We start from the raw sequence: 22,811 nt of genomic DNA on the forward strand, positions 1-22,811 counted from the left end.
CATCAGCCAAGAATTTCCGACGTTTTTGGGATTTCCGCCGCTTTGACATGTATTTAACTGGGGATTGTGTCACACGTGATCGGATTTTGGCGAATCGGCACCAGCTTCCGGGGAGGGCCGTCGGATGATCCGAAAGATTCAGACTGAGCGTGGGATTTAACTTTAAAATTGTGTCGCAAGACAATGCACTTACATGCACCAGGAAGAAGAAGGTGAACTCTGTCGGACCTGAGCGGGGAAGCGACACATGCAGGATATCGGGCGCACGATCTTAGTGAATCACGGCACAGTGCATGATCGTCGGACAATGCACTTTTGGGGAACGCGCAGGACAGGTAAGAGAATATATATATTGGGGCAGATTTACTTACCCGGTCCATTCGCGATCCAGCGGCAAGTTCTCCGTCGAGGATTCGGGTCTTTCGGCGATTTACTAAGGTAGTGCGCCCGATGTCCACCAGGTGTCGCTGCTGTGCTGAAGTCCGTCGGAGTTCGCTGTAGTTCACCGTCCTATCTTGGGTGCAGGTAAGCGCGTGTCAAGCAACACATTTTTTTTTAAAATTCCGTGTTTTTTACGAATCCGTCGGGTTTTCCGACGCCCACGCCCCCTGATTTCTGCCGCATGCATACTGGCGCCGATGCGCCACAATCTGATCGCGCACCAAAAACCCGGGGCAAATCGGCGCAAATCGGTAATTTTCAACAAACTCAACGAAAAAAAAGCAATTTGGGCCCTTAATAAATGACTGAAGTACTGCTGTGTTCTCATGGGGTCTGTACATCTGCCAGCGCTTCAGGCTCCCAAACCCCTCTGCCATACACCACACCCTCCATTTAACCCCTAAGCTTACCTGTGTTGTGTACTGACACCCCCCCCCCCACTACACGTCCAATGCCCCCCCCCTCCTTAATAAAAACAAATCCATCTGATTTTATTTAAAAGTGACATTTATCAGAGGCGATGTTGATGTTCACTACAGATCCCAGCATGCTCTCCGCTCATCTACATAGAAAATAGGGGAGATTGCCTATGAAAACCGAGATCAGAGCTTAGCCTACATTTTATAAGCAGATGAGCTCTGATTGGCCGCCATGACCATAACTACCCTGTTTCCCTGAAAATAAGACAGTGGGGGTCATTTACTAAGGGCCCGATTCGCGTTTTCCCGACGTGTTACCCGAATATTTCCGATTTGCGCCGCTTGTACATGAATTGCCCCGGGTTTTTGGCGCACGCGATCGGATTGTGGCGCATCGGGGCCGGCATGCGCGCGACAGAAATCGGGGGGGCGTGGCCGAACGAAAACCCGACGTATTCGGAAAAACCGCCGCATTTAAAATCCGAAAATGTGTCGCTTGGGGAGCGCTCACCTTCACCTTCTATGGGATGGTGCATTCCGGGGCGTTAAGATTATTTTCGGCGCTGCAGCGCCACCTGGTGGACAGCGGAGGAACTACCATCTTAAATCCCAGCCGGACCCGAATCCTGTGCAGAGAACGCGCCGCTGGATCGCGAATGGGCCGGGTAAGTAAATGTGCCCCAGTGTCTTATATTATTGTTTGCTCCTAAAGAGGCACCAGGTCTTATTTTCAGGGGTCGTCTTATTTTTCCATGAACATAAGTTTACATTTATCGTTGAATTCCGAGTTTGCTGCTGTATTTCTTGTGACTCCATTTCTATTATAATCATTGGCCCAATCTCTCATGTTTAGTAAAAGCACTTTCCATAAATGACCCTTCTTATCCAGGTAGCTGCCGGTGTCACATTTGCAGCACAACAGTCAGTGATTTACTTCCATGAATCCTTCCCCATGTCACAACCTTCTACAGCATCTAAAACATTTCCTAATACTAAATGTATGGCATGGGGGGAGCTGCTGCAATGACTGCCGCTAGGTCTTATTTTCAGGGGAGGCCTTATATTTCTAAGCCTGAACAAAATTGTACTAGGTCTTATTTTCGGGGGATGTCTTATTTTAGGGGAAACAGGGTAGTACCAGCCCTGTTGTCATGGGAACCACCACTGTTTACATTGCTGTAGAACCCGGTTGCCATGTCTGGTTTATGGCGTCATAGACCCTTTGCCTCCAATCCTGGAATCCTCGGCCGGGACGGTCAGTGCGAGGCAGGTATCGGGGAGATTGGAGGCGCTGAGCACTTTCTTGCTGAATAAGCGTTTGTCCGGTTGGGCTTTTACTTTTGCTATTTATTTTTTTACAGTTTTTTTTTTTTACAGTTTTTGAGGTTTTTTGGATCACTCGCACACAGTTCATCTTTGTGTGTTGAGGAGGCGGCGGCCAAATGGCTGCTGCCGGAGGCAAGATCCAACCCCGGAGACACCTCCATCGTCCCGGGGGCCTTCCATACAGCCGAAAGCCTGAACAGCACCAAAGGCAGTCCGGCATTTTTGGACAACTTACCGCAGCATTGGGCAGTATCGTGCCATATATCAAAAACCTGTTTGTAGGACCTAGACAGGAGCCTGGCCGAACCCTCCGACTGAAGACACGACCACCGCTTCCACCTGCACCTAAGACCTGCATGGATTTACAGGAGCGGAAGGATCCTCCGGTACCGGAGCCCACCATAACATCAGGTGAGGAGCAGAGCCTTGTCCCACATCCCAGGAGACCATCTCACACATACAATCTCAGAGATCGGAAAGACCGTCGCAGTAGGTCGGCAGCGGTGACATCTCGCAGCCGCAGTGCTCCCTATGCCATAACAACTCATAGGCGAGCAACTGCAGGACCCGTCTCTGTCCGTTGTATATGCTGTGGGAAACTGAGGGATGAAGGCAAGTCTGTGAGTAACAAACCCTCTCATCTTCCAACTGAGAGCGTTCCGTAAGGGACAATCCTTCCTGCCCACCAAAAACATCTAGTGGTTGAGTCATCTTCGTGCCCAGCTGCCATTCTGACTGATATTCTGGTACTGACCTTGGCTTGTTAAATTGATTACGTTTTTTGGAATGCCGCCTGCCCTGACCCCGGACTGTTTCTCGCTTATGCATCTTGGCTGCCTGCCCCGACCCCGGACTGTTTCCCGCTTATGCATGATGGCCGCCTGCCCCGACCCCGGACTGTTTCCCGCTTATGCATGATGGCCGCCTGCCCTGACCCCGGACTGTTTTCCCGCTTATGCAAGTCGGCCGCCTGCCCTGACCCCGGACTGTTTCCCGCTTATGCATGATGGCCGCCTGCCCCGACCCCAGACTGTTTCCCGCATATGCAAGTTGGCCGCCAGTCCTGACTACAGACAGTTTTTTTGACGATGCATGTTTGCAGCCTGGACCAATCTCTGCCTCCATTATTGCTGCCTGCCCTGAACAGTGCGGGAATTATGACTTTTCTTTTTTTTTTTTTTTTTTAAAACAAGCCAAAGGTCATTTTTTCTTCAACCAATGTTTTTTTTTATTAATTTCTCATGTCCATTTTGCCACTGAGGTGGATCAGTGCACTCTCCTTGTGTCCTGTAGCGCTGCTGTATTGGGACCGCCAAGGGTTACCACTGCTGATGCAGCTTCTAGGACAGAAGGAGGCAAGTGGCTGTGACCTGTACAGACAGTAATATTCTGCAGATACCTCTGTATTGCTGGCTGTATGCGCTAGAGCAGAGAGATCAGGCAGTCGGCCACCATTAGGGCAGTAATAAGACTTACATGAGCGCTTGCTGCTGCCTTAAGCGGGGCCCAAACTCCTCACATTCACTTTCCTACAACTATGTGCGCAGGGGCAGTAGTGTTGGTCTGTACTGGCAGGACAGTGTCGCTCAGGCAATGCTATTCAAAAAGTCCATTGCCTGCGTGTCAGCTCCTACTGTCCTCCCTGTATTTACTTAATGTCCAATTCCTGACCCCCCCCCCCCCCAAAAAAAAGAAAAAAGGTCCCTATCTATCCCCCACTCCCATAAACCCTTGATCCCCCCCAAAGAAATTCTCCTTGTAATTCCCCACCCCTACAAACACCTCAACCCCCCTCCAAAAAACCCTGCTTTATTCCCCTCTCCCACAATTCCTTGACCCCCCCCCCCCCCCACAAAGAAATGCCCCTTTTATTTCCCCTCCCCTTCAAACCCCTGAACACTATCCTAGCCCCCCTGTTCCACTGTGTCCCCCAATCCTTCCCTTGACATCTTTGAGTCACAGAAATTCAAGAATTTGTGCCACAATGTTATGAGATCTCAGCCTCCAGAGGGTGGAGAAAGCATCATCCCTAAATCTACCTCTAGCGATGGACGTGATCTACCAGATTCAAGATCAATGTGAAAACCAACTACTAAAGCCGAATATTGTCCTCCCTGACGTCCTCACCGACCTCCTGCAGCTCTGAAAGCCTTGAAGACACGGAGGCTCCTGTCCCATCACATGAGAAACACATCAGAGAAGACAAAGTCAGGAGAGGACGGCGGCCGTGTGCTGGGGGTAAGTCAGGATTTATTGTAAATTTGGCCTTATGTATTTCAGTGAAAATCCACAACATCCCCGGACCTTGTACAGATCTGATCCGATGTATCTGTGGATGGAAACTTCTAAAGTCTTATCCATTCTGCTTCTATGGTAAATGCTGCAGATATTCCTAATACAATTCCACAGCGGAATATCTGCAGCATTTCCCTCCCATGTGGATGTATCCTTACACCTCCAATGGGTCACCCATAGGGGGCGCTGTCACTACCAACACTAGGCATAACATGTGTGACCTGAATGTAGCTGTGATCATCTATCATCTATTACCTGAATCACTTCATTGTCTCCATTGATTTTTCCATCCACTTCTGTCTTTCTATACATAGAGGAGGAGAAGGATTCCCATCATCCACTTTATGGCCTGATGACCAAGTCAGACAGTCAGCAGTCATACAGGAACCTGTATCCATCAGAACCGGCTCCAGAATCTTCTATTCTGAAAAATCATGGATAAGAGGAGAAGTCCAGTTACAGGTGATACTATGTGACTGTATATGAGGCCGTGTCCTCAGTGATGGCCGTAGCTCCTGCTGCTGGATATAACACCCATCATTCTATCTCATCCTCCAGCTCCACATTGGGAACCCAGAAATACTGCGCTCCCTCGCTGCACGAGAAATCATCACATTACATACCTGCGCCTCCGGAGGAGGGTGAGTAGCAGTTTGTAATAAAATCACATTTGTAAATTGTGTGGATGAGATTTTGTGAAACATTATTTACTTTGCCTTCTCAGATCCAGCACCTGAGCTCTGCTCCTCCCCGGTGGTCCCTGCTTCCTGCTCTGCAGCAACGACGCTCCATGTGCGTGCACCAGACAACAGCAGAGGATTGGGACTGGAGATACGACCCCATCCTGCCAATGGCCTGAGAGGAAGTAGAGGAGGATGAGAGACAGCGCCTCCACCTGGATGATCTGAGAAATATAACAAGACACAAATAAACAAAATGTTACAATTTTACAAGACTTTTAGTTTATTAGACAAAACCTGCCCATTTTATCATATGTGAGAAGTGGGTGATTTGGGGTGAGGTTCTCCTGTACAACTTCCAATGTTATATACATGATAATGTGTTCTAGAGGCTCCAATAATAATACATCCATAATACACAATACATTGGGGAAACTCAACCAAAACTTCAGAGCAGGATGAATACACACCAGCAACCTATAGATAAGAAGATGGAGACACCTGTGGGTAAACATTATGAAAGATCTAAAGGTCCGAAAACTGAAAGGCTGAAAGGTCACTTAGAAGAGAGAGGAAATCCTGGGAATCCCAGCTGCTGATGGCTCCATTCACTGACACAAGGGGGGGGGGGGGGGGGGGGGGGGGTAATACTGACCAAAGTGGCACAGAAGCCCTGAAATAACGGCAAGTGCTATTGTACTGCTAATACATGAGATTATTGTCCCCGTTCTACCATCTCCACACAAGGGGGACGTGGAGGGGCGCGAGAAGTCGCTGGCTGCACTTAAAACGCAGGCAATCAGTAACCAGGCCCCAGCGTCTTACATTTGAGCAACACAAGATACCGGGGCCTGGTTACCGATTATATACATTTTCCTGGAAAAGCATATGTGATAGGGCCGTGGCCTGCCCCTAATGCGCTAGCAGAACATATAACCAAGGCCTTAGGATGCTGTCACAAGGTAAAGTTCTGATTCTGTTCTGAAACGGAATCAAAGCCCAGGGGGTGGGGGCACAGACAATCACATATGTGTTTCTATGTAAACTATGTGATCAGCAATCAGCACCGTAAGACTTGCATTTAGACAAGACACCGGGTGTTGGTTGGTGATCGCATGTGTTTCCATACAAACCCATATATGATCCGTTCCAAAACTAAATCAAAACGTTAACGTGTAACAGAAACATCAGGCCGCATTCACACGTTCAGTTTTTCAGATGCAGTTTTCAATGTCCAAACCAGGAGTGAAGTGAGGCCGCGTTCACACGGTGTGTTGCGTTTTTTGCTGCGTTTTGATGCATTCCAAAGGCGTGAACGCTGATCACATGCTGACAGGGCCGGATTAAGGTTGGTGGGGCCCCTGGACGTAAAATCTGGTGGGGACCCATTGAATGTAGTCCAGACAGGGAACAGCAATCAGTAATCTCTATATACAGCGCCCAGTATTCACTATATACAGTTCTAAGCAACCACTATATACAGCTCCCCCAGCAATCACTATATACAGCTCCCCCAGCAATCACTATATACAGCCCCCAGCAATAACTATTTACAGCCCCCAGTAATCACTATATACAGCTCCCAGTAATCACTATACACAGCTCCCAGCAACCACTATACACAGCCCCCCAGCAATCACTATATACAGCTCCCCCAGCAATCACTATATACAGCTCCCCCAGCAATCACTATATACAGCCCCCAGCAATCACTATATACAGCCCCCAGCAATAACTATTTAAAGCCCCCAGTAATCACTATATACAGCTCCCCAGCAATCACTATATACAGCTCACAGCAACCACTATACACAGCCCCCCAGCAATCACTATATACAGCTCCCCCAGCAATCACTATATACAGCTCCCCCAGCAATCACTATATACAGCTCCCAGCAACCACTATACACAGCCCCCCAGCAATCACTATATACAGCTCCCCCAGCAACCACTATAGACAGCCCCACAGCAATCACTGTATACAGCTTCTCCAGCAATCACTATATACAGCTCCCCCAGCAATCACTATATACAGCTCACCCAGCAATCACTATATACAGCCCCCCAGCAATCACTATATACAGCTCCCCCAGAAATCACTATATACAGCTCCTCCAGCAATCACTATATACAGCTCCCCCAGTAATCACTATATACAGTTCCCCCAGCAATCACTATATACAGCCCCCCAGCAATCACTATATACAGCCCCCCAGTAATCACTATATACAGCTCCACCAGAAATCACTATATACAGCCCCCCAGCAATCACTATATACAGCTCCCCCAGTAATCACTATATACAGCTCCCCCAGAAATCACTATATACAGCCCCCCAGCAATCACTATATACAGCCCCCAGTAATCACTATATACAGCTCCCCAAGCAAACACTATATACAGTTCTCCCAGCAATCACTATATACAGCCCCCGAGCAATCACTATATACAGCTCCCAGAAAACACTTTAGACAGCCACTCCCCCCCCCCCCCCCCCCCCCGGAAATCACTTTACCCTCACACCATATGATTCACCACTTAAAGCCCTCTGGCATTGGGGCTCATTTACCAAGGGACAGCGTAGCGCATTTTTGTCGGGTTTCCCGACAATTTCTTTGTGAGACGAATTGCCCTGGGATTTTAGCGCATCGGCAGCAGCTTGCATGCAACGGAAATCGGGGGATGTGGACATTGGACAATCCGACGGATTCGGACAATGCGTAGGATTTAACATTTACAAGCACCTACAAGCACTGGGAAGGAGCAGGTGATCTCCGCCGGACCTCGGCACGGAAGCGACAGATGCAGGAACTCGGGCGCACAATCTTAGTGAATTGCAGCCGACCCCAATCATCGTCGGACAATGCACCACGGGATTGCGACACAACCGGATAAGTAAATCTGTCACATTGTGTTCCCCCAACTCCCTGTCACATTCTGTCCCTTCCCCTTCCTCACACCATAGCCCTCTGACATTGTGCCCCCAGCTCCCCATCATATTAAAGCCCCTTCTTATTGTGCCCCTCCAGCAACTTCCCTTCACATTATACCCCCATTCAGTAGCTTCCCCTCATATTATATCCTCCAAGCAGTTTCCAATCATATTATGCCCCAATTCAGTAGCTTCTCCTTGTATTAAATCCCCCCTCCCTCATATTGTGGCCCCTCACTTCCTTCTTGCTGCTGTTCAATTAAAAAAGTTAATACATATCAGGTACTTACCTCTCCCTGTTCCCCCACAGCAGCACTCCTTCTCTACACTTGCTTTCTGTTGTGTGTAGCCGGTTGCTGGCTACTGCAGTAGCAGAGGCCCAGAGATATCTGATGGCTCTCGCAATATTTCTGTATTCAACTCCGTTGGTGTCCAGAGGAGATGCCAACAGAATTGATGTCCCGGGACATACCTCCCATCGGCCACGACAAAGGGAAAGAGCCTGAAGTACAGCACTGTCCTGCTGGATCTGAGACGGTCGGGACTTAGAGGAGGAGACGGCAAACTGGGTAATTGGTAAAGACCCCATCCCCAGACAAAGGCTCGTGTGTCGAGCCGAAAACGCGTTCCCATTTCTTTTGTGTCCCTGCCCAGCATGTTGTAAGTTGAACTTACAATAAAACCTATTTGCATCAAGTTGACGAGTGCCGGGATCTTCTTTAGTACCCATCCCCAGATGCTGTAAACTGTCAGTCCACTGTTCAGCCTTACAGAATAGAGCCGGCAGGCAGGATGACATCACATTGGGGCACATTTACTTACCCGTCCGAGGAGTTCACCCAAAGTGCATTGTCCAACGATAATGCACAGTGCCGCGATTCACTAAGATCGTGCACCTGATATCCTGCATGTGTCACTTCCCCGCTCAGGTCCGACAGAGTTCACCTTCTTCTTCCTGGTGCATGTAAGTGCTTTGTCCTGCGACACAAATTGAAAGTTAAATCCGATGGCATCCGATGTACACTCACCGGCCACTTTATTAGGTACACCATGCTAGTAACGGGTTGGACCCCCTTTTGCCTTCAGAACTGCCTCAATTCTTCGTGGCATAGATTCAACAAGGTGCTGGAAGCTCCTCAGAGATTTTGCTCCATATTGACATGATGGCATCACACAGTTGCCGCAGATTTGTCGGCTGCACATCCATGATGCGAATCTCCTGTTCCACCACATCCCAAAGATGCTCTATTGGATTGAGATCTGGTGACTGTGGAGGCTATTTGAGTCCAGTGACCTCATTGTCATGTTCAAGAAACCAGTCTGAGATGATTCCAGCTTTATGACATGGCGCATTATCCTGCTGAAAGTAGCCATCAGATGTTACAGGGTACATTGTGGTCATAAAGGGATGGACATGGTCAGCAACAATACTCAGGTAGGCTGTGGCGTTGTACCAAGGGGCCCAAAGAGTGCCAAGAAAATATTCCCCACACCATGACACCGCCACCACCAGACTGAACCGTTGATACAAGGCAGGATGGATCCATGCTTTCATGTTGTTGACGCCAAATTCTGACCCTACCATCCGAATGTCGCAGCAGAAATCGAGACTCATCAGACCAGGCAACGTTTTTCCAATCTTCTACTGTCCAATTTCGATGAGCTTGTTCAAATTGTAGCCTCAGTTTCCTGTTCTTAGCTGAAAGGATTTGCACCCGGTGTGGTCTTCTGCTGCTGTAGCCCATCTGCCTCAAAGTTCGACTTACTGTGCGTTCAGAGATGCTCTTCTGCCTACCTTGGTTGTAACGGGTGGCGATTTGAGTCACTGTTGCCTTTCTATCAGCTCGAACCAGTCTGCCCATTCTCCTCTGACCTCTGGCATCAACAAGGCATTTCCGCCCACAGAACTGCCGCTCACTGTTTTTTCCTTTTTCGGACCATTCTCTGTAAACCCTAGAGATGGTTGTGCATGAAAATCCCAGTAGATCAGCAGTTTCTGAAATACTCAGACCAGCCCTTCTGGCACCAACAACCATGCCACGTTCAAAGGCACTCAAATCACCTTTCTTCCCCATACTGATGCTCGGTTTGAACTGCAAGAGATTGTCTTGACCATGTCTACATGCCTAAATGCACTGAGTTGCCGCCATGTGATTGGCTGATTAGAAATTAAGTGTTAACGAGCAGTTGGACAGGTGTACCTAATAAAGGTATGTGTGTATATATGTGTATGTGTGTATATGTGCATATATGTGTGTATATGTGTATATATGAATATGTGTGTGTATATATGTATATTTGTGTATATATGTTTATGTATATATATATATATATATGTGTATATATGTATGTGTGTGTATATGTGTGTGTATATGAGTGTGCGTGTATATATGTATATATGTGTGTGTATATGCTGTACCTACTGTTTGTATATGTGTATATATGCTGTATGTATATGCAGTATTTGTGATATTTATCAGGGCTTCTATTTTGTACTACATGGCTGTACTCTGTATGCATTTTATACTACATGCCGGTATTCTGTATGCATTTTATACTACATGGCGGTATACTGTATACATGTTATACTACATGGTGGTACACTGAATGCATTTCATACTACATGGCGGTACACTGTATGCATTCTATACTACTTGGTGGTGCGCTGTATCTATTTTATACTACTTGGTGGTACGCTGTATGCATTTTATACTACTTGGTGGCACGCTGTATGCATTTTATACTACATGGCGGCACGCTGGATGCATTTTATACTATATGGCGGGACGCTTGATGCATTTTGCATTGCTTTATTTTTACACCAAACCAATATAATGGATCTGGTCCTGACAATCACTGATATATTACATATATGAGCAGGTGTGGACGGGCGTCTCTCTATGGCTGGCCTCAGGTAGCAGACAGGCTTGGTTCACCTCTGCCAATACCCAGAACCCACACTGATCACATGTCAGAAGCAAAGCGCTCAGGCCACTGTCACTTCACAATACAGCGATGTTACAATCTGAGTGATTGGAGTTGAGCTCTAATACCACGTACAGCCACCATGCAGTGCTCAGTGCTGTCATTGGTAGACTGTGAGGAGCACACAGCACTTGTCCTTTGGTCTCCAGAAGTTGGCCGAGCCTCCGCTCCCTTACTGATTCTACATCAGCCAAGAATTTCCGACGTTTTTGGGATTTGCACCGCTTTAACTGGGGATTGTGTCACACGTGATCGGATTTTGGCGAATCGGCACCAGCTTGGGGGAGGGCCGTCGGATGATCCGAAAGATTCAGACTGAGCGCGGGATTTAACTTTAAAATTGTGTCGCAAGACAATGCACTTACATGCACCAAGAAGAAGGTGAACTCTGTCGGAGCTGAGCGGGGAAGCGACACATGCAGGATATCGGGCGCACGATCTTAGTGAATCACGGCACAGTGCATGATCGCCGGACAATGCACTTTTGGGGAACGCGCAGGACGGGTAAGAGAATATATATATTGGGGCAGATTTACTTACCCGGTCCATTCACGATCCAGCGGCAAGTTCTCCGTCGAGGATTCGGGTCTTTCGGCGATTTACTAAGGTAGTGTGCCCGATGTCCACCAGGTGTCGCTGCTGCGCTGAAGTCCGTCGGAGTTCGCTGTAGTTCATCGTCCTATCTTGGGTGCAGGTAAGCGCATGTCAAGCAACACATTTTTTTTTTAAATTCCGCGGTTTTTCCAAATACGTCGGGTTTTCCGACGCCCATGCCCCTGATTTCTGCCGCGTGCATACAGGCGCCGATGCGCCACAATCCGATCGCGCACCAAAAACCCGGGGCAATTCGGCGCAAATCGGTAATTTTCGGGAAACTCGACGAGAAAAAAAGCAATTTGGGCCCTTAATAAATGACTGAAGTTCTCATGGGGTCCGTACATCTTCCAGCACTTCAGGCTCCCAAACCCCTCTGCCCTACACTACACCCTCCATTTAACCCCTAAGCTTACCTGTGTTGTGTACTGACACCCCCCCCCCCCTCCACTACACGTCCAATGCCCCTCCCCCTCCTTAATAAAAACAAATCCATCTGATTTTATTTAAAAGTGACATTTACCAGAGACGATGTTGATGTTCACTACAGATCCCAGAATGCTCTCCCCTCATCTACATAGAAAATAGGGGAGATTGCCTATGAAAACCGAGATCAGAGCTTAGCCTACATTTTATAAGCAGATGAGCTCTGATTGGCCGCCATGACCATAACTATTACCAGCCCTGTTGTCATGGGAACCACCACTGTTTACATTGCTGTAGAACCGGTTGCCATGTCTGGTTTATGGCGTCATAGACCCGTTGCCTCCAATCCTGGAATCCTCGGCCGGGACGGTCAGTGCGAGGCAGGTATCGTGGAGATTGGAGGCGCTGAGCACTTTCTTGCTGAATAAGCGTTTGTCCGGTTGGGCTTTTACTTTTGCTATTTATTTTTTTACAAATTTTTTTTTTACAGTTTTTGAGGTTTTTTGGATCACTCGCACACAGCTCATCTTTGTGTGTTGAGGAGGCGGCGGCCAAATGGCTGCTGCCGGAGGCAAGATCCAACCTCGGAGACACCTCCATCGTCCCGGGGGCCTTCCATACAGCCGAAAGCCTGAACAGCACCAAAGGCAGTCCGGCATTTTTGGAAAACTTACCGCAGCATTGGGCAGTATCGTGCCATATATCAAAAACCTGTTTGTAGGACCTAGACAGGAGCCTGGCCGATACCTCCGACTGAAGACACGACCACCGCTTCCACCTGCACCTAAGACCTGCATGGATTTACAGGAGCGGAAGGATCCTCCGGTACCGGAGCCCACCATAACATCAGGTGAGGAGCAGAGGCCTATCCCACATCCCAGGAGACCATCTCACACATACAATCTCAGAGATCGGAAAGACCGTCGCAGTAGGTCGGCAGCGGTGACATCTCGCAGCCGCAGTGCTCCCTATGCCATAACAACTCATAGGCAAGCAACTGCAGGACCCGTCTCTGTCCGTTGTATATGCTGTGGAAAACTAAGGGATGAAGGCAAGTCTGCGAGTAACAAACCCTCTCATCTTCCAACTGAGAGCGTTCCGTAAGGGACAATCCTTCCTGCCCACCAAAAACATCTAGTGGTTGAGTCATCTTCAGTAACATCACGTGTCCAGCTGCCATTCTGACTGATATTCTGGTACTGACCTTGGCTTGTTAAATTGATTACGTTTTTTGGAATGCCGCCTGCCCTGACCCCGGACTGTTTCTCGTTTATGCATCTTGGCCGCCTACCCCGACCCCGGATTGTTTCCCGCTTAAGCAAGTCGGCCGCCTGCCCTGACCCCGGACTGTTTTCCCGCTTATGCATGATGGCCGCCTGCCCTGACCCCAGACTGTTTCCCGCATATGCAAGTTGGCCGCCAGTCCTGACTACAGACAGTTTTTTTGACGATGCATGTTTGCAGCCTGGACCAATCTCTGCCTCCATTATTGCTGCCTGCCCTGAACAGTGCGGGAATTATGACTTTTCTTTTTTTCTTTTTATTTTAAAACAAGCCAAAGGTCATATTTTCTTCAACCAATGTTTTGTTTTATTAATTTCTCATGTCCATTTTGCCACTGAGGGGGATCAGTGCACTCTCCTTGTGTCCTGTAGTGCTGCTGTATTGGGACCGCCAAGGGTTACCACTGCTGCTGCAGCTTCTAGGACAGAAGGAGGCAAGTGGCTGTGACCTGTACAGACAGTAATATTCTGCATATACCTCTGTATTGCTGGCTGTATGCGCTAGAGCAGAGAGATCAGGCAGTCGGCCACCATTAGGGCAGTAATAAGACTTACATGACCGCTTGCTGCTGCCTTAAGTGGGGCCCAAACTCCTCACATTCCCTTTCCTACAACTATGTGCGCAGGGGCAGTAGTGTTGGTCTGTACTGGCAGGACAGTGTCGCTCAGGCAATGCTATTCAAAAAGTCCATTGCCTGCGTGTCAGCTCCTACTGTGCTCCCTGTATTTACTTAATGTCCAATTCCTGACCCCCCCCCCCCCCAAAAAAAAGAAAAAAGGTCCCTATCTATCCCCCACTCCCATAAACCCTTGATCCCCCCCAAAGAAATTCTCCTTGTAATTCCCCACCCCTACAAACACCTCAACCCCCCTCCAAAAAACCCTGCTTTATTCCCCTCTCCCACAATTCCTTGACCCCCCCCCCCCCCACAAAGAAATGCCCCTTTTATTTCCCCTCCCCTTCAAACCCCTGAACACTATCCTAGCCCCCCTGTTCCACTGTGTCCCCCAATCTTTCCCTCCCAAACACCCCTTGACATCTTTGAGTCACAGAAATTCAAGAATTTGTGCCACAATGTTATGAGATCTCAGCCTCCAGAGGGTGGAGAAAGCATCATCCCTAAATCTACCTCTAGCGATGGACGTGATCTACCAGATTCAAGATCAATGTCAAAACCAACTACTAAAGCCAAATATTGTCCTCCCTGACGTCCTCACCGACCTCCTGCAGCTCTGAAAGCCTTGAAGACACGGAGGCTCCTGTCCCATCACATGAGAAAGACATCAGAGAAGACAAAGTCAGGAGAGGACGGCGGCCGTGTGCTGGGGGTAAGTCTGGATTTACTGTGAATTTGGCCTCATGTATTTCAGTGAAAATCCACAACATCCCCGGACCTTGTACAGATCTGATCCGATGTATCTGTGGATGGAAACTTCTAAAGTCTTATCCATTCTGCTTCTATGGCAAATGCTGCAGATATTCCTAATACAATTCCACAGCGGAATATCTGCAGCATTTCCCTCCCATGTGGATGTATCCTTACACCTCCAATGGGTCATCCATAGGGGGCGCTGTCACTACCAACACTAGGCATAACATGTGTGACCTGAATGTAGCTGTGATCATCTATCATCTATTACCTGAATCACTTCATTGTCTCCATTGATTTTTCCATCCACTTCTGTTTTTCTATTCATAGAGGAGGAGAAGGATTCCCATCATCCACTTTATGGCCTGATGACCCCGTCAGACAGTCAGCAGTCATACAGGAACCTGTATCCATCAGAACCGGCTCCAGAATCTTCTATTCTGAAAAATCATGGATAAGAGAAGTCCAGTTACAGGTGATACTGTGTGACTGTATATGAGGCCGTGTCCTCAGTGATGGCCGTAGCTCCTGCTGCTGGATATAACACCCATCGTTCTATCTCATCCTCCAGCTCCACATTGGGAACCCAGAAATACCGCGCTCCCTCGCTGCACGAGAAATCATCACATTACTTACCTGCGCCTCCGGAGGAGGGTGAGTAGCAGTTTGTAATAAAATTACATTTGTAAATTGTGTGGATGAGATTTTGTGAAACATTATTTACTTTGCCTTCTCAGATCCAGCCCCTGAGCTCTGCTCCTCCCCGGTGGTCCCTGCTTCCTGCTCTGCAGCAACGACGCTCCATGTGCGTGCACCAGACAACAGCAGAGGATTGGGACTGGAGATACGACCCCATCCTGCCAATGGCCTGAGAGGAAGTAGAGGAGGATGAGAGACAGCGCCTCCACCTGGATGATCTGAGAAATATAACAAGACACAAATAAACAAAATGTTACAATTTTACAAGACTTTTAGTTTATTAGACAAAACCTGCCCATTTTATCATATGTGAGAAGTGGGTGATTTGGGGTGAGGTTCTCCTGTACAACTTCCAATGTTATATACATGATAATGTGTTCTAGAGGCTCCAATAATAATACATCCATAATACACAATACATTGGGGAAACTCAACCAAAACTTCAGAGCAGGATGAATACACACCAGCAACCTATAGATAAGAAGATGGAGACACCTGTGGGTAAACATTATGAAAGATCTAAAGGTCCGAAAACTGAAAGGCTGAAAGGTCACTTAGAAGAGAGAGGAAATCCTGGGAATCCTAGCTGCTGATGGCTCCATTCACTGACACAAGGGGGGGGGGGGGGGGGTAATACTGACCAAAGTGGCACAGAAGCCCTGAAATAACGGCAAGTGCTATTGTACTGCTAATACATGAGATTATTGTCCCCGTTCTACCATCTCCACACAAGGGGGAAGTGGAGGGGCGCGAGAAGTCGCTGGCTGCACTTAAAACGCAGGCAATCAGTAACCAGGCCCCAGCGTCTTACATTTGAGCAATACAAGATACCGGGGCCTGGTTACCGATTATATACATTTTCCTGGAAACGCATATGTGATAGGGCCGTGGCCTGCCCCCCATGCGCTAGCAGAACGTATAACCAAGGCCTTAGGATGCTGTCACAAGGTAAAGTTCTGATTCTGTTCTGAAACGGAATCAAAGCCCAGGGGGTGGGGGCACAGACAATCACATATGTGTTTCTATGTAAACTATGTGATCAGCAATCAGCACCGTAAGACTTGCATTTAGACAAGACACCGGGTGTTGGTTGGTGATCGCATGCGTTTCCATACAAACCCATATATGATCCTTTTCAAAACTAAATCAAAACGTTAATGTCTAACAGAAACATCAGGCCGCATTCACACATTCAGTTTTTCTGGTGCAGGTTTCGATGTCCAAACCAGGAGTGAAGTGAGGCCGCGTTAACACGGAGTGTTGCGTTTTTTGCTGCGTTTTGACGCATTCCAAAGACTTGAACGCTGATCACATCCTGACAGGGCCGGACTAAGGTTGGTGGGGGCCCTGGGTGCAAAATCTGGTGGGGATCCATTGAATGTAGTCCAGACAGGGAACAGCAATCAGTAATCTCTATATACAGCGCCCAGTATTCACTATATACAGTTCTCAGCAACCACTATATACAGCTCCCCCAGCAATCACTATATACAGTTCTCAGCAACCACTATATACAGCTCCCCCAGCAATCACTATATACAGCCCCCAGCAATCACTATATACAGCCCCCAGCAATAACTATTTACAGCCCCTAGTAATCACTATATACAGTTCCCCAGCAATCACTATATACAGCTCCCCCAGCAATCACTATATACAGCTCCCAGCAACCACTATACACAGCCCCCCAGCAATCACTATATACAGCTCCCCCAGAAATCACTATATACAGCTCCCCCAGTAATCACTATATACAGCTCCCCCAGCAATCACTATATACAGCCCCCCAGCAATCACTATATACAGCTCCCCCAGCAATCACTATATACAGCTCCCCCAGCAATCCCTATATACAGCTCCCCCAGCAATCCCTATATACAGCTCCCCCAGCAATCACTATATACAGCCCCCAGTAATCACTATATACAGCTCCCACAGCAATCACTATATACAGCTCCCCCAGTAATCACTATATACAGCTCCCCCAGCAACCACTTTATACAGCTCCCCCAGCAATCACTATATACAGCTCCCCCAGTAATCACTATATACAGCCCCCCAGCAATCACTATATACAGCCCCCAGTAATCACTATATACAGCTCCCCAAGCAAACACTATATACAGCTCCCCAAGCAAACACTATATACAGTTCTCCCAGCAATCACTATATACAGCCCCCGAGCAATCACTATATACAGCTCCCAGAAAACACTTTAGACAGCTCCCCCCTGGAAATCACTTTACCCTCACACCATATGATTCACCACTTAAAGCCCTCTGGCATTGGGGCTCATTTACCAAGGGACAGCGTAGCGCATTTTTGTCGGGTTTCCCGACAATTTCTTTGTGAGACGAATTGCCCTGGGATTTTAGCGCATCGGCAGCAGCTTGCATGCAACGGAAATCGGGGGGTGTGGACATTGGACAACCCGACGGATTCGGACAATGCGTAGGATTTAACATTTATTTTAAGCACCTACAAGCACTGGGAAGGAGCAGGTGAACTCCGCCGGACCTCGGCACGGAAGCGACAGATGCAGGAACTCGGGCGCACAATCTTAGTGAATTGCAGCCGACCCCAATCATCGTCGGACAATGCACCACGGGATTGCGACACAACCGGATAAGTAAATCTGTCACATTGTGTTCCCCCAACTCCCTGTCACATTCTGTCCCTTCCCCTTCCTCACACCATAGCCCCCTGACATTGTGCCCCCAGCTCCCCATCATATTAAAGCCCCTTCTTATTGTGCCCCTCCAGCAACTTCCCTTCACATTATGCCCCCATTCAGTAGCTTCTCCTCATATTATATCCTCCAAGCAGTTTCCAATCATATTATGCCCCGATTCAGTAGCTTCTCCTTGAATTAAATCCCCCCTCCCTCATATTGTGGCCCCTCACTACCTTCTTGCTGCTGTTCAATTAAAAAAGTTAATACATATCAGGTACTTACCTCTCCCTGTTCCCCCACAGCAGCACTCCTTCTCTACACTTGCTTTCTGTTGTGTGTAGCCGGTTGCTGGCTACTGCAGTAGCAGAGGCCCAGAGATATCTGATGGCTCTCGCAATATTTCTGTATTCAACTCCGTTGGTGTCCAGAGGAGATGCCAACAGAATTGATGTCCCGGGACATACCTCCCATCGGCCACGACAGAGGGAAAGAGCCTGAAGTACAGCACTGTCCTGCTGGATCTGAGACGGTCGGGACTTAGAGGAGGAGACGGCAAACTGGGTAATTGGTAAAGACCCCATCCCCAGACAAAGGCTCGTGTGTCGAGCCGAAAACGCGTTCCCATTTCTTTTGTGTCCCTGCCCAGCATGTTGTAAGTTGAACTTACAATAAAACCTATTTGCATCAAGTTGACGAGTGCCGGGATCTTCTTTAGTACCCATCCCCAGATGCTGTAAACTGTCAGTCCACTGTTCAGCCTTACAGAATAGAGCCGGCAGGCAGGATGACATCACATTGGGGCACATTTACTTACCCGTCCGAGGAGTTCACCCAAAGTGCATTGTCCAACGATAATGCACAGTGCCGCGATTCACTAAGATCATGCGCCCGATATCCTGCATGTGTCACTTCCCCGCTCAGGTCCGACAGAGTTTACCTTCTTCTTCCCGGTGCATATAAGTGCTTTGTCTTGCGACACAAATCGAAAGTTAAATCCGATGGCATCCGATGTACACTCACCGGCCACTTTATTAGGTACACCATGCTAGTAACGGGTTGGACCCCCTTTTGCCTTCAGAACTGCCTCAATTCTTCGTGGCATAGATACAACAAGGTGCTGGAAGCTCCTCAGAGATTTTGGTCCATAGTGACATGATGGCATCACACAGTTGCCGCAGATTTGTCGGCTGCACATCCATGATGCGAATCTCCCGTTCCACCACATCCCAGAGATGCTCTATTGGATTGAGATCTGGTGACTGTGGAGGCCATTTGTGTCCAGTGACCTCATTGTCATGTTCAAGAAACCAGTCTGAGATGATTCCAGCTTTATGACATGGCGCATTATCCTGCTGAAAGTAGCCATCAGATGTTACAGGGTACATTGTGCTCATAAAGGGATGGACATGGTCAGCAACAATACTCAGGTAGGCTGTGGCGTTGTACCAAGGGGCCCAAAGAGTGCCAAGAAAATATTCCCCACACCATGCACCACCACCACCAGACTGAACCGTTGATACAAGGCATGATGGATCCATGCTTTCATGTTGTTGACGCCAAATTCTGACCCTACCATCCGAATGTCGCAGCAGAAATCGAGACTCATCAGACCAGGCAACGTTTTTCCAATCTTCTACTGTCCAATTTCGATGAGCTTGTGCAAATTGTAGCCTCAGTTTCCTGTTCTTAGCTGAAAGGAGTTGCACCCGGTGTGGTCTTCTGCTGCTGTAGCCCATCTGCCTCAAAGTTCGACGTACTGTGCGTTCAGAGATGCTCTTCTGCCTACCTTGGTTGTAACGGGTGGCGATTTGAGTCACTGTTGCCTTTATATCAGCTCGAACCAGTCTGCCCATTCTCCTCTGACCTCTGGCATCAACAAGGCATTTCTGCCCACAGAACTGCCGCTCACTGTTTTTTCCTTTTTCAGACCACTCTCTGTAAACCCTAGAGATGGTTGTGCATGAAAATCGCAGTAGATCAGCAGTTTCTGAAATACTCAGACCAGCCCTTCTGGCACCAACAACCATGCCACGTTCAAAGGCATCAAATCACCTTTCTTCCCCATACTGATGCTCGGTTTGAACTGCAGGAGATTGTCTTGACCATGTCTACATGCCTACATGAACTGAGTTGCCGCCATGTGATTGGCTGATTAGAAATTAAGTGTTAACGAGCAGTTGGACAGGTGTACCTAATAAAGGTATGTGTGTATGTGTGTATATAGGTGTATGTGTGTATATGTGCATATATGTGTGTATATGTGTATATATGAATATGTGTGTGTATATATGTATATTTGTGTATATATGTTTATGTATATATATATATATATATATATATATGTGCGTGTATATATGTATATGTGTGTATATGTGTGTATATGTGTGTGTATATGAGTGTGCGTGTATATATGTATATATGTGTGTGTATATGCTGTACCTACTGTTTGTATATGTGTATATATGCTGTATGTATATGCAGTATTTGTGATATTTATCAGGGCTTCTATTTTGTACTACATGGCTGTACTCTGTATGCATTTTATACTACATGGCGGTATTCTGTATGCATTTTATACTACATGGCGGTATACTGTATACATGTTATACTACATGGTGGTACACTGAATGCATTTCATACTACATGGCGGTACACTTTATGCATTTTATATTACATGGCGGCATGCTGTATCTATTCTATACTACTTGGTGGAGCGCTGTATCTATTTTATACTACTTGGTGGTACGTTGTATGCATTTTATACTACTTGGTGGCACGCTGTATGCATTTTATACTACATGGCGGCACGCTGGATGCATTTTATACTATATGGCGGCACGCTTGATGCATTTTGCATTGCTTTATTTTTACACCAAACCAATATAATGGATCTGGTCCTGACAATCCTTCATATATTACATATATGGGCGGGTGTGGACGGGCGTCTCTCTATGGCTGGCCTCAGGTAGCAGACAGGCTTGGTTCACCTCTGCCAATACCCAGAACCCCCACTAATCACATGTCAGAAGCAAAGCGCTCAGGCCACTGTCACTTCACAATACAGCGATGTTACAATCTGAGTGATTGGAGTTGAGCTCTAATAATACGTACAGCCACTATGCAGTGCTCAGTGCTGTCATTGGTAGACTGTGAGGAGCACACAGCAGTTGTCCTTTGGTCTCCAGAAGTTGGCCGAGCCTCCGCTCCCTTACTGATTCTACATCAGCCAAGAATTTCCGACGTTTTTGGGATTTGCGCCGCTTTAACTGGGGATTGTGTCACACGTGATCGGATTTTGGCGAATCGGCACCAGCTTGCGGGGAGGGCCGTCGGATGATCCAAAAGATTCAGACTGAGCGCGGGATTTAACTTTAAAATTGTGTCGCAAGACAATGCACTTACATGCACCAGGAAGAAGAAGGTGAACTCTGTCAGGGCTGAGCGGGGAAGCGACACATGCAGGATATCGGGCGCACGATCTTAGTGAATCACGGCACAGTGCATGATCGTTGGACAATGCACTTTTGGGGAACACGCAGGACAGGTAAGAGAATATATATATTGGGGCAGATTTACTTACCCGGTCCATTCGCGATCCAGCGGCAAGTTCTCCGTCGAGGATTCGGGTCTTCCGGCGATTTACTAAGGTAGTGCGCCCGATGTCCACCAGGTGTCGCTGCTGCGCTGAAGTCCGTCGGAGTTCGCTGTAGTTCACCGCCCTATCTTGGGTGCAGGTAAGCGCGTGTCAAGCAACACATTTTTTTAAAAAATTCCGTGTTTTTTCCGAATCCGTCGGGTTTTCCGACGCCCACGCCCCCTGATTTCTGCCGCATGCATACCGGCGCCGATGCGCCACAATCCGATCGCGCACCAAAAACCGGGGGCAATTCGGCGCAAATCGGTAATTTTCAGGAAACTCGATGAAAAAAAAAAGCAATTTTGGCCCTTTATAAAAGACTGAAGTACTGCTGTGTTCTCATGGGGTCTGTACATCTGCCAGCGCTTCAGGCTCCCAAACCCCTCTGCCCTACACCACACCCTCCATTTAACCCCTAAGCTTACCTGTGTTGTGTACTGACACCCCCCCCCCCTCCACTACACTTCCAATGCCCCCCCCCCTCCTTAATAAAAACAAATCCATCTGATTTTATTTAAAAGTGACATTTACCAGAGACGATGTTGATGTTCACTACAGATCCCAGAATGCTCTTCCCTCATCTACATAGAAAATAGGGGAGATTGCCTATGAAAACCGAGATCAGAGCTTAGCCTACATTTTATAAGCAGATGAGCTCTGATTGGCCGCCATGACCATAACTAGAAGCAGCCCTGTTGTCATGGGAACCACCACTGTTTACATTGCTGTAGAACCCGGTTGCCATGTCTGGTTTATGGCGTCATAGACCCGTTGCCTCCAATCCTGGAATCCTCGGCCGGGACGGTCAGTGCGAGGCAGGTATCGGGGAGATTGGAGGCGCTGAGCACTTTCTTGCTGAATAAGCGTTTGTCCGGTTGGGCTTTTACTTTTGCTATTTATTTTTTTACAGTTTTTTTTTTTACAGTTTTTGAGGTTTTTTGGATCACTCGCACACAGTTCATCTTTGTGTGTTGAGGAGGCGGCGGCCAAATGGCTGCTGCCGGAGGCAAGATCCAACCCCGGAGACACCTCCATCGTCCCGGGGGCCTT

The 22,811-nt window shown here is 47.9% G+C and overlaps 1 long non-coding RNA gene across 3 annotated transcripts; it reads left to right on the plus strand.

Annotated features, from left to right (window-relative positions):
* Positions 1-2,113: 2,113 nt before the first annotated feature.
* On the plus strand, positions 2,114-15,717 carry LOC140105083 (uncharacterized). 3 transcript variants are annotated; one of them, XR_011850489.1, is made up of 5 exons: positions 2,114-2,185; positions 2,469-4,424; positions 4,796-4,943; positions 5,040-5,122; positions 5,206-5,434. It is a non-coding gene; the product is annotated as an uncharacterized lncRNA (long non-coding RNA). The 3 variants fall into 3 exon arrangements; XR_011850490.1 differs by lacking the exons at positions 2,114-2,185; positions 5,040-5,122; positions 5,206-5,434 and adding exons at positions 15,323-15,405; positions 15,489-15,717 and having other exon boundaries at positions 2,194-4,424; XR_011850488.1 differs by lacking the exon at positions 2,114-2,185 and having other exon boundaries at positions 2,194-4,424.
* Positions 15,718-22,811: the final 7,094 nt, after the last annotated feature.

This window comes from Engystomops pustulosus, chromosome 10, assembly GCF_040894005.1.
Source record: "Engystomops pustulosus chromosome 10, aEngPut4.maternal, whole genome shotgun sequence".
Classification (NCBI taxonomy): domain Eukaryota; kingdom Metazoa; phylum Chordata; class Amphibia; order Anura; family Leptodactylidae; genus Engystomops; species Engystomops pustulosus.